This window comes from Atta colombica, unplaced genomic scaffold (genome assembly GCF_001594045.1).
Source record: "Atta colombica isolate Treedump-2 unplaced genomic scaffold, Acol1.0 scaffold51, whole genome shotgun sequence".
NCBI lineage: Eukaryota > Metazoa > Arthropoda > Insecta > Hymenoptera > Formicidae > Atta > Atta colombica.
Window position 1 is genome coordinate 1,369,953 of NW_017259541.1, and position 13,988 is coordinate 1,383,940.

The 13,988-nt window shown below is 35.6% G+C and overlaps 1 protein-coding gene across 1 annotated transcript in view; it reads right to left on the reverse strand.

Annotated features, from left to right (window-relative positions):
- The window catches only part of LOC108691747 (26S proteasome non-ATPase regulatory subunit 1), a 50,516-nt gene that overhangs the window by 3,752 nt on the left and 32,776 nt on the right, over window positions 1–13,988 (reverse strand). The window lies entirely within an intron of this gene.

The window sequence follows — 13,988 nt, forward strand, 5'->3', positions numbered from 1 at the left end:
ATTTTTATATTTTTTTAAATTTAAGATAGTCAGCTTACATTTATTTTTGTAAATACATATATAATTGTAATTACAATTCTTTTTGATCATTTGATTCTTTATTTATTAATAATTTAAACTGTAAATAAATAAATAAATTATAATAAAAAGTTCATCATCTTTCATTGAGAGAACTTTGTAATATTAAATTTAATAAACCATTAATTCTTTTATATATATTTTATCAATAAAATGTGTTACAGCACGATATTTAGAAGGTTATGGTATTTAAATGAATGTAGGTTCATAAATTTTAATTACGTGATAATTAATTGATAATAATTTGTTATTAATTTAATAGCATCGCCACGCGTCTGGCACACTTGAATATTCACACGAGTTAATATCGAACAATAATTAACAGATCCCCATTTTCTCATTTCTGTTTCAGGAAGATGATTCGGTATTGGTGGACGGAGCTTGCCAGATTCCCGATCCCCTCTATAAATTAATTGGCAGTATAATCTGCTTCTATATTCCGCTAGGAGTGATGTTGTTAACGTATGCGTTGACAGTAAGATTATTGGCGAAACAACAACAAAATATCGGAGGGACTGGAGCAGGTTGGTCATCAGGGTGGTTAGGAGCACCTCAAGGTGCTTCTCAAAGTTCATCCACGACAGGTTGGTGTACTGTGCCACCGTAAGCTTGTTCTCACATTAATTTCTGAAATCTTAATATCGATTCTCTCGAGGAATCTCTCTTCTCTAGGAATCAAAACAATCGAATATATCTTATTGTAGTATAAATTACTTTCTCCCTACATTTGAGTCCATTTCACTGTGATGTTCACTGTATTGTAGAAATATAAACTAAACTTAAAAATTTATTTTTAAATGTGTGTATATTTATACAATACAACAGAACATTTAGGAATAAATATTTAATTTATTTTAATTGTTCTAATTAATATAAAAAAATAATTTATTTATAATTAAAGCTTCGTAGAATAAAAATTCTTCAAGTGTCTTCCAAATTCGAATTTTTAAAATTAAAAAGCGATCAAGCTTGCCTAAACCAATTTCTACAATAGAAGCGCTTTTAGAATCGTTATATTATAAAATAATAACTTTAAGTGGTTAAAAAGTATTTTTCTTCCTTCTACACTTTTATTATTTCATAGACCACTCCTGCAACTTTATGCTTTCTTCCCATCAATTTGCCAGCAAAGAAAATAAAACAATTATTATTATTATTCCAAATGTTACCTTATTCTTATCAATTTTCTATTTTTAGCAAAAAAATTTTATCTTGAAAAAAAATCATAAAAATAAACAAAGCAATATAAATTATTAAAAAATAAATTAAAATAATAAAAAATACAGAATATAATACGACGATACGGCAATGTATCCTTTTTACCAATTTTCTCTTCTGCGTGACAATATACTTGCCGTTATGTTTTTTTCCTCGAGGATACATTTTATTCGGAAACGAACGAGGCGGTCGGGTGAAGGAAACTAAGACTTCCCACCTGATAAAAATTATTTATTCCGATTTATCGGTCGGCTTCCGAGGACTACAAAGGATATCGCGTCTGGATAGGCGTCTCATAAACGTTTTTCGAGACCGCTAGCGTGAATTCATTCCCCTCAGACAAAGCGTTCCCAAGGGAGATAACCTTCAACGTCCCTCTTTCTCTTCCGCGACGGAAAGTTTCGCTGGAAGCCACATCGTCTATTGTCGCTTTGATTTTACCTGGACAATCCTCCGATTACTGCCTCAAATGGAATTTGCATTCCAACTTCATGCCGGAATTCATCACGCTATTTTACACGCCGCGTTGCACAATTATTGCATTTTAAAATGCATTCTTAATGAAGTTTTTGTCCAGCTTTGAGGGAAATAAGAGTCACCGAACACCTCATACATATCGTAGAGTTAAAAAATGTAAACGAAATAAAGTAGATTATGAGAAATTTTATTTCTTAAACCCTTACATGTTTTCCAAATAATTATCTGTAACTTCTTTTTTTTTTTTTAGATAAAGCAAAGCATTTGCACTTCCTTAATTGTTCATGGATTAACCAATTAGAATTTGTTATCCAGTCGCGGATCTCTAGCGTGTGCAATTCGCCATTACTGTATAAATAATTCGTCACGCAACATGAAGGATGCCTAGTGGGCGACGGTCGTATGATTAATGATGTCAACGCGGTACGTTTTTTCGCGTAGAATCGATCCCGGGGAATCGATAGAACGGGGGACTAGGCCAGGCTTCTGTCTAGAAGCACTCTACGACAAGAAATTTCGCCGGTACGTCAAGCACGGAAGCATGTCGACGTCCACGACGAAGATATGCAAATGCCAGCCATTATGCAAAGATCTCGGATGCGGCACAGTATGCTAAGAAGGCCCCCGTCCGGTTGCTCGGCGATATGAAAATTAATCGATACCCCGTTACGCGCGAGCCCCATTCACGGGCACTTAATATTCCGCAGGATTGAAAGATTGCAGGAGATGACACAGAAATCCTTTGAGTACCTCATTACGAACACAATTCTTGTCAGTAGACTATAAATATTCCGTTAATTTAAAAGAGGAGATGTAACAAGGAGAAGAAACAACAAAAATATTGCTAAAATGTTGTCACAATTCTTATCGATATAAATTAGAGAGAGAAAATTCGAGAAAGAGTGAAACTCATTTAAATTATACAATATTATTTTTTTACTATTTTTTTAAAGAATAATTAATTAAATAAATTGTTTAAAGATTAGCAATTTTTATTTGTAAAATTCCTACTTCCAATCAATCAATACCTATTCATTTTTAATGCTGTCTATGATTCAAAGACTTCAAAGTTCAGTATAATACAGAAGTTCTTGCAAAGTATCTTTACAAGGAGCGGTTGAGTATCTCCTTGTAAAAAGAGCTCTCGCATTAATTCATTTTAAAAAGCATCAAATCAATAAGAAGAAAAAGACAAATTCAATCTTCAATCTTCAATCTTCAATCATTAAATTGACTGAAATCTCCCGTTTTTCAACAAAAGACTGTCTCCCTTCCCGAACGAAGAGTAAATCCTGCATTTTCCCCGATGCTCTCCAATCGTCAGTCGCTAAAAAATCCCAATATAAAAAAAAAAAAAAAAAAAAAAAAAAAAAAACCCAAAAAAAAAAAAAAAAAAAAAAAAAAAAAAAAACAAATCCTCTTCATTCACGGATAAAATAGAAGATCACCGGAATCATCCTTCCTTCTCCGATCGAAAGAAAACTCTGATTAATCGCTAAAATCTCCGGTTCTCCGATAATTTGCGCAGGGCTCGAGCGACGGGGCACCTGGAAGAGATACCTCTTGAATAAGGGTTCGGGCGGCAGTGGCGGCACACCACAACACACCTCCGGCACGTCGACCGACACCGAGCTGACCACCCTCGACACTCACGAGCTTTGGCTGCAGGAGAGCGAGCCACCACCCTCGGCTATGTCCGCCCTTCATGCCTTCGGCGCGGAGATGCTGAAGTTGTCGAGGGGTCTCGAGGGAATGGCCGGCAGCTCCGGCAATCAAACCTCATCAAAATTGACAACCCAACACCACCAGCAGCAGCAGCAGCAGCAGCAGCAGCAGCAGCAGCAGCAGCATCAGCAGCAGCAGCAGCAGCAGCAGCAGCAGCAGCAGCAGCAGCAGCAGCAGCAACAGCAGCAACTGCTGCAACTGCAGCAACACGGTCCCTCACCACGCAGATGCAGCTTCCGCAACGGGTATGGAGATTGCAAGTCAATTATATGTTTGCGAATATCATAAATCTTTCTGTAAGCTTACTTTATGATTGCGACGATTGATAAATTTCATGACTCGAATACAATAAAAATATAACCTGGATGGAACAAGGAGAAGAATATAAATTATAAAAATTGACAACAAACAAATCGTATACGACATATTGGCTCCTTTATTTCAAAAATGACACAACTCAAGAAATGTAATTATCAAATTTTGACTACGAATGAGTGACGTAAACATCTCTGTCAATCTTATCAAGAATGAATTAACTTTACTTGATAAAAAAATAGTCGAAACATTGTAACTCAAAGAATAATTCTTAAAAAAGAGCGTCGTAATTCAGAGTGATTCTTTAAGGATAGTTTTTTAAGGGTTGTGAAATAAAAATAACAAAAATTATATTGATTATGCTAGAAATATATCTTTTTTCTTTATCTGAAAGATTAATTTTTTGAATTTGTGTCTCTTTTGAAGTAAAAGAGCAATCTATAAATAAGTAGAAATAAGTAAAATTTTAATTCATCTTATTTCTATTTAACGTAAAAGCTTTCATTTCTTAACTTCTTAGACACTTCCATATATAATTTTCTATATATTATATAATTTTTAAAGTTTTTTTTTTCCGTTTTATTCTAGCTGTTTTTCTGTTCCTTTCCCGTTTCCTTCTGTGATCAAACGTGTATCGTTTTATGCAAACTGCTTAGAACACAACGATGTATCCCAGGCACAATTTTGTGAGAAAGGAATTTCCGTGCTTGTCTGAGTTTTCGCGGAAGATGCTTTTGCAATTATTAACGACATATCCATCGCATCGTAACCTGCGGGCTCTCAAAACACGCCATTGTGCTTGACGGCGGCACGTTTCCGTGGCAATACGACAGCACGAATTTGCGTCACTTTGTCACTCCGGCTCGCACAACACCGTGACTACCACGAGATGCGGTTAGCGTTGCGTCAAATCAACTTACGGCGGCAGCCGAGAGAGTTTCCGGTGAATTTGTGTCATCCAATGTACCTACGCATGCAACTATCGTCGAAGAGTTTAAGTGAAGAATGTCTTACTATATTCCATACTCGTCTACATCGTGTCTACAATCTAAATTTATGATACTCGATTTTCATCTCTCAATATTCATTAGTCTTTAAGTCTCATGTTGCTGAAAGATATACCTTCTAAAAATTGCCTAAAAATTAATAGCATTGCCCTCGAGATATTTTTGGGGAAATTTATTCTTTAAAATATTTTCGCTTCTCTATATACATTCCAGGCTAAAAATTTGAAAACACTCTTTAAAAATTGACATCAACAATTATTCCTTTTATATACTTAAGAATTTTTAAAGGATCTCAATTTTAGAAGTAAATGTCAGTTGAGAAAAATCAACTTTAAATTCATCCGGGATTCTAAGATATATTTCTTGGGATGTCCTCACACGGGATCATTACTCACTTCCTCACGGAATCGAATGAGAGAGAGAGAGAGAGAGGGGGGGGGGGAATTATATTTGACGTCGTTTAGAGCTTCCAGCGTCGATCCACGGGAATGCAAACTAAAAGTGGAACGAGAACGTAGTGGCCGGAATATTAAAAGCTAGACTCCTCCGTATCGCTGTAAAATATGTTTCAATCATAATCCACCGATCTTTCTGCTGTCTTTCTGCTTTTCCCCTATGTCTTCTTTGCGGGTTTGAAAAGTATTTACATATGTTTAAAGTTCAAATTTCAACGTTCAGATTTCAAAAGATCAGGTTAATCAGACAGAGACCTCGCGACAATAAAATATACAAGAATTTAATAATCGCAGAACAAAATTAAAACTCATTACGGGGATGAAATCAAGAAGGATGAAAATGCAAAAAAGATTTTAAGATCTAGAAGGATCTTAGATCTAGAAGGTAGCAGAACGCGAGAATTTGAAAGGAATGCGATTCCAAGCGGTAGAAGTCTGAAGAAAAACAGGAAATCTACGATTTGAGACACGCAAGATCTTCAAGACGCGGGCGGTCGAAAAGATCTTGCGAGAGGCGGAAGAGCGGAATCGTGGCGGAATCGCGGATGCAGCTGAAAGGCGAAAATCTTTCAAAGTAAATTGGTGCAATCATTACACAGATCGCAATATTTCAAATTGCACAGCTTCCATTTCCAGCGTCCTTCTTTACTTTTGCACCTCTTAATGGACATATTAGTAACGAAATCCCACAGAGAACGTCCCTTTTGGCTTTAATGATATATTTAGAGAGATTTTCCTTTCCAAAAGTGCATCCGTCATAAAAATTTAAACAAATCCCAAATCGTGCAAAATCACCGGAATCCTTTTAGAAAGCTGAAAAATTTAATTCTACGTCAAACCAAATAATAATACGGAGGAAAAAAAAGTTACTTGACTAAATTAGTTTAGTTTGTAATTTTATACAATTTTATCATATATTTTACGAAGCGACGAAATATATTACATTTAAGCGGATAAAAGTCGCACGTGTGGTTACACAGCTTCTGCAATTTTTCAAATTTTACATGTTCTCGCGACGATCGAATTTCCCGAAAGTCTCCTCGAATTCTCGCGAGACTCACATGAAAACGCGAAAGCAGACGCGCCAGAAAGGTCACCGCGACGACGAGAAAACCCATTTATACACGGTAGCCTCAAAGTGGATTGCACTTAGCTGCTGGCATTCAAAGTGCAAAGCAAAACGGACCAACCTCCATACAGGAACGAAAAGGGTGAGCAAAGGGGATGATGGGGGAGGGAGGTCGCAGATGGTGAGTTTCGCTCGTTCGCTCCTGGTCGCGTACTTAAGTAAACTGCTCTTGCCCCGTGTAAACCTCTAATAAAGGAATGCACTTAGGATCGTGCCCCTCTGAACGTATCAAACGAAGATTACCTCTCTCTATTACTCGCAGAGGACTTTGCCTTTTACAGATTCGAGTTGCTTTCTATCGATCTCGAATTAAATAATAATCACCCGAGTATTCAAAGATCTTCCTCAGGATGTTTTCCCTCTTCAATTGTTATAAATTAAATTGTATTAAATTTAATAATAGAGTATAAATAGAATCAGAGGATGTACAATGTATAGAATGCAATCGAAATAAATAAATTATGAAATAGTGGTTTGTCGTAAAAAATTAATAAAATTTTTTTTATACAAGATTTTCTTTTAAGAAAATTCAAAAAAATTAACGACACATTTACGATATATTTCTCAGGTTATTTAAATTCAAAGTCAAATTTTATAAAACAGTAAAACAACGAAATATATCAAGATCGATTTGTTACATATCTTCCTACTCTTACTAAAATCTTATTAAAATGGTGTTTTTCTTTTAAAATTTAAATTTTCTCTCTCTCTCTCTCTCTCTCTCTCTCTCTATAAAATTTTTGTTGAATTTAATTTTCAAATAAAAAAATAAATAAAAAATTAGAAATCGACACAGAAAATATACATTTTAACTTAAATTATATATGACAAATTAACATAAATTTTAATGGAAATATAAATAAAACTTTATATATATAATAGCAATTTCTTAATAATCCAATATTTAAACAGCAGGAAGAAACCAAATTATATTCCCTGTTTAAAATGCATTTTCGAAGCTGTTTCTTCTTCAACCAGACTACCTTCCCATCCCATCCTTTCTCGACCCCATCAGTGTTTATCTCGACCAATATTTTTCTCAATTTGCCGTCAAGACCGCGACCGTAATCCACTCCAACGACAACGGACCGTTTCTCTTCCTTCTGGAAGCACCCTCAATTATCTTCCAAAAACCTGGCCAACGCATTTCCAAAGCATTGATAAAATTGTCACTCTTCAGCAACGATAATGTTTCGATAATATTGCGGAAAATTAGAGGAGGGCGTAGAAAAGGATAGCCATTTTTATTTCAATTTTAAAGAACGATTGTCGAATTCTGTCTGTTCTGGAAATCACCGAACTCTTTAAGTTTTTCTCAAATTTTCTGAAAAAATTTTCTAAAATTTTGTATAATTTTTTTCATCTGTAATCATTAGTCTATTATTATTTTGTTCCTTTTTCTTTCTTTCAAATCATTATCTTAATTTCTTCCTTAAAATCTGAATTTTCTTCACCTTATTATTAATTATATATTCTGATATATTATTTTTTTCTCAAAAAATTCAGATTACCGATTCTCATTAATCTCCTCTCATTTTCGTGTTATTACCTGAACATTCCTTTTTAAATCTCTTTCGAGATTTCACTTTATCTACCCGCAATCGGTAGCAAAAGTTATCGATATTTAAAGTTATAGATATTTGAATAACCCACGTAAAATGGGTGATCGATAACGGACTGGTAACGATCGACGATAGAAACGCGTGTATTCCATGCCCGTCAAAAGTTCTCGGTACAGGTGCATATCTCGCGTGTCTCTAATTTGCAAGGACGGAAGCAATTTTTTCCTCTCGCGCGCAAGCTCATCCAATCTCGCGATCAATTACCGCGCCACGCTGCAAAATGGGATGCAATCGCATTTTTTTCTTTCCCCTTTTTCTTCTTTTTCGCCGTTTTTCCTCTTCAACTGCATGCGGCCAACCGATTCCGCGTATCAAATGATAAAGGGACTCGCGTACGTATCGAAACAATAGGTATGGTGCACATTTCGTGACGGCGATATTTGTGGATTCCCTTTGAAGCTGGATTCGTGACAAAAATATCCAAATATTTTCTCTCTTCGGTAGACTTTAAAACGACTCGCGTGAAACAATAAGAGGATTATCCTATGCCGAATGATAAAGGAATCGGCGAATCAATCTTTCGTTCGCATAGTTTTGGTTCATGGCATATAGGAGGATTATTTTTGACTCGATTGCGATTGATAAGAAAAGCTTTTGTCATGCATTAAAACTTTTCAGATATTCTTTTTCTCTTCGGTTTGATTTATAACGGCCGAAAGGGAGATTATTGAGCGTGATAAAATAACAGGATTCGAGCATTAATCCTTCAATAAAACGTTCATACCTTTTTATCGCAGTGAGGATTATTTTGAAATCAATTACAATTGATAATAAAAGTCTTGTCGCGCGTAAAGTTCCCCAAAAATTTCTCTCTTCAACTTGTCAATTTTATGGTAATATAGAAATAAGGTAATATAGAAAGTTTATTAAATAGATGCAAATAATACACCTGTTACAAACATTTCATTTAATTAGCTTAATTTTCGAAATTCCAGATTCGTCAAAGAAACTCTACACTGAAAAAAGTTTACTAAATTTTAATATATATTTGTTTAAATAATTCTAACGAAACTTACAGTAAATATTTACTTAATAAAAAATAATAATAATAATTAAAATTAATAGTTCTTGTATCAGACATACAAATAGAAATATGTTTGCATTTAGTTAGTAGTATTCAAACAAATATATTCATTAAAATTTAGTAATCTTTTGTTGGTGTAACTGTGACAAGGCATATTTTTCATGCATATGATACGTGCATTCAAACTGGCTGACTATTTATAGACAACTCATAATTGAAATCATCTTTCTAATTACTCTGTAACCCATAACTGTCATTATATTCACTTATAATTTCTTGTCATTATAGGTGAAAATTAGACCGAGAATAATTCAAATAAGAAAAGGAGTCCTATTTTTGATCGAACTAGATTTTGACGTTTCATAATTTGTTCATTTGCAAATCTACGTATATGAATATTAAACATCAAGACTTGAACCGAAAATAGGATTTTTTCTCTTATCTGATTATTTCGTTTCTTTGATTCGTTCAAAGAAAGCTTTTGCTATTTGTTATTTTTATACGTTAAGTTTTAAATTTAAATTAATTAGCAAAGTTATTATATATAAGATGGAGAGAGAGAGAGAGAGAGAGAGAGAGAGAGAGCATAATATCATCTTCTCCTTTATTAATAGCTCAATTTTTATTTGTTTTTAGAAGTGCAGAGAGCATGGAAAGTAGCAAGTCCTGCTCGAGAACGAGCATATCAACGGAAGAATTCGCGAGTCCTTGGAAGCATCGGAGACGAGCGTCGACCTACAACGAGGCTCATTTGGAGAGGTCGATGCAGATTCTGGGCTCGCCAAAAACTCCTAGAAGAAGGTCTTTTAGCTTCCACGAACAGTCATCGTGTCGCAAAGGAGAGGACGATTCAATGCGCAAGAAGTTTCACGATAAAGCACCGGAAGGACCGATAACGTTACCACCACCCTGCACGTGTCCCTATTTCGGGGAATCTTCGAAGAAACCACCACCATCAGGCGAGATCGTCATTGTCTCCAGCGACACTATGAAGCCTATTAGTAACAAACACCTGGAAACAAACATTCCTATATTTCTTTCGGGTGATACCACGAAAACAATTGGCAACAAGGGTCCGGAAATGGGTTTATTGGGTAGACACAACAGCGCTAGATCTACGGAGGGTGCTAAAGGTTACGAGCAGCTGACCCCCGCGAATTCCGTGGTCACTTGGCGAAGTGGAAGGCGAGGTTCCAGCCTGAGTACGTGACGATAATACGTGCTGATGACGTAAACAACAATTTCGATTAGTTCTTCGATAATTGCCTGCGGGAAATTCCCCTGGCTATCGCGTGCCACTAACGTTCCGCTAAAAATTGTAGAAGTAAAAAGAAGGAGAAAGAGAGAGGATGAGTAAGTTCGTGAAAGTTCGGTTAGATCGAGTCTCGAAGAGGAGAGGGTGAAACGGAGTTACCCGATTCCCCTCTCCCCCCCCCCCCCCCGTTGCTCACTCCGATCACTCTTTTTTTTTTACAACTCGAGAAAAATGGAGAGATTCGTTCAAGAAGAACGTGATTCATGGTCACGAAAAGCTCCCGATCATTGCCTTTCCAGGATCGTGCAGGATTTTCGCACGACTGATTTTAGAAGATTCAAGATTGTAAAAATTGACGTATTCGCGAATCTTGTAGATTTTTGACGGAAATTAAAAAATATTTTTATTTGCTATTTCACATCTTAATTATTAAATTTTTAAAATTTTGATATCTTAAAAGAATAAAACGCTTAGATTATTTGTTTTGTATCTAATTAACGAATTTTAAAAATTTGATAAATGCGTTTCCTAAAGATTTTTAACGGAGATGAAAAAATATTTCTTCTAAAATTATTAAATTCGTTAGTTTTCGTATTGCGTATGTTGAAAGAGTAAAATTCTTCGATTATTTGTTTATCAGGATTAACAAATTTTAAATTATATCTAATAAAAAAAATTTGCACATCGTCAGAGAAAGTGCTTTTTATCTAAAAAAACTAAATTAAAATGTTTATATATGCAGATGCTAGAATTAAATTTTAATCCTCAAATTTTTCCATTACTTAACGTTTAAATCTCACAAGTTTTCTCACGTTTGAAAATATTTCTTCTCGACCCGTCGATTCGAAAACTTTCAGCATTTAGAATCCCCAACTTTCCCAAGATTTCCAGAACGATTTCCACTTTGTAGCGACGGCGGCAATCCTTTTACCCGCCATCTCATCCATTTTCGTGAATCGAATCTTTCAAATCCTTTGCAGGCAACACCAGGACTCTGCTGTCCGCTAGTACGAGAACAACGCCGTTGCGACGCGCGGCGACGATGCGAGCGCACAATGGAGCGATGGGCCCGGGAAATACGACCTTGAACCAGAGCAATCCGTCGTCGCCGAACCTGTTCTCTCGGTACTCGGGTGGTGGTCAGGTGCGCAGCCATCACTCGCGCAACAGCAGCGTGATCTCGCGCAACAGTTCCCGCCACGGTAGGATCATCCGGCTGGAGCAGAAGGCGACGAAGGTTCTCGGCGTGGTGTTTTTCACCTTCGTAATCCTGTGGGCACCGTTCTTCGTGCTGAACCTAGTACCAGCCATATGTCCCGATTGCGAGCGTCGGATCGACCGCAAGATCTTCGACCTGGTCACCTGGCTCGGCTATGCCAGCTCCATGGTCAATCCGATCTTCTATACCATCTTCAACAAGGTCTTCCGCCAGGCATTCAAGAAGGTGCTGCTCTGCAGGTATCGAAGTCAAGAGTGGCGACCACCCAGGTAGGCTCTGGGCCCCGGGAGACCGGGGATCGCCATCAGCAGGGTGTAAACGATGGAAATGGAAGACCGATGCGCGAATTATCGATGAGAAGTCGGTGAAAGTCAGAGAGACATTCGGAGAAAATAGTTCAACTCATCGAATGGTGCTATTCTACTCGCGCGATTGGCTTGTTTCGAGAAACATAACGACGGCCTGAGTAGCTATTATTTGTATGTATGTGTTTGTGTGTGTGTGTGTGTGTGTGTGTGTGGATAACATTGCTGATTGTTGACGGAAAAAAATTTAAAGTTCTCCATCAAATCTTCCTATTAGCGACTCCTGTTAACGTTTCGTATTCAAGAATTATTTTAACAAACGAAAAATATTTTTTTAAATCTTCCTATAAATAAACATACAGCTTCTACATACATGTATTAACACTTCATATCAATTACATATCAATATACAATAATATGTAACATATAATAATGCCTATTTTAATAATTTTATATTTAAAAGTAATTATCATCTAAAAAATATTTTATTGAGACAAAACTCAGATCCTTTGCTAGGATTATTTTTGATAATCTCTTTAATAATCACGAAATTATTTTATCTCTAATTTAGATTTATTTTTTGTTTTATTCTAATTTTCATTTTAACTACTTTCCAATGTAATACTGAACTTATTTTTCGTGTTCGACTTCTGACCCAACAAAATTTATGTTTGATACTTGAATTCTTTTAAGTAATTTTCTTTATGAATACCTGTACTATTTTCTGGAACGTTTTTTTTGCGTGTGTTTAGACTGTTTAGAGCAAACTTTTCAATAGTTTGATCGCGCGAGAACTCGAAACGCGAATGAACAATTTGACTAGTGGTCTAATAAGGAAACTATAACATAGTAGCTATTTCCAAACACGCTTCCTGTAACCGCAGAATCACCCGATAAACTACCACCGACTAATTAAATTCGCAATTGAATCTCCCTAATTAAATTCCGCACGGAGTAACGAGAAATTTGTAAATAAAAACGACGTGCATTTAATTATAATTACTATTAACAGCATAGAATATAAATGTGCGTGTGTATGTGTGTGGGTGGGTGTGCGCATGTATAACTGTAAAAAAACTTGCTAGTACGTAAGATGTTATTAATGAAAAAGGTGCTCGTGAGAAAAGTGTGTCAAAAGTCATCGAAGAAAAAATCCGAGTTCAACCGGAGAAATTAAATTGATAGAGACTCATTAATACCGTCATAGTATTGTCGACGTATACGAAAGAGAAGAATGTCACTAAAGAAAGACTTTTGATCCTTTCGTTGTTTCTGGCATGTAAATCGCCGCGCAATAATTAAAGAGACACGATAAGCTTCTTCTTATTATCCCCAATTAATTTTCAGAATGCATCAGTGCCTGCTTACCGTGATGTCTCTTTTTTTTTTAATAAGGATTCTTACTTCCCGTCAACTTAAAATTCCAGACTATTCCCTGAATCCTAAATGCAAGTTCATTATAATCATTGTATCGCAGGTCGACAATTAGATTAAGCGTATAAATAAGTAAACGCGGTTTTTTTTCGATCGAAAATAAACATATATGTACATATATCTATTAATATAAGAAAAAAAAAACGGTAGAAACATTTTAATCAAATTATCTGCCTTTCGAATCTATCACTTTTTGTCGTCTTTTAGGTAGCTACGCTGCGGTGAAAGAATATTTTGCAGCGCGATTTATCGTTCACATCGAAATGACCATTTTTAAAATTTTTTTAAACTAATCTTGGCGCGTTATTTCCGAAACAATATTGTCTCCATAAATCTCGCAAATTATTCTGTCTGCTTCGGTTTTATGGCGATGAAATATAATAATAGTAAAGCATGCAATAAGTACCTTTTCAACATTCATTTTCAATTAAACTGAAAATGTATCCAATTATCTAATTGTAAACTATTACATAACTTTTAAAATGTAGATTGATCAACCTTACTAATAGAAAAATAATTGGGTATGGAAATTTAAATGCATCATTGTTAGCTTATTACCTAAAGTTAACCGCGGGAACTTATTTATACATCTATAATAACAGATCTCAAATGCATCGCGTAACAACACAATTGCCAGCCTTGTCACGGAATTGTACTATGATTCTGCAATCGCCGAGTCTGAATTTGATTATACAATATATGTATATATTGTATAATTGCAAATA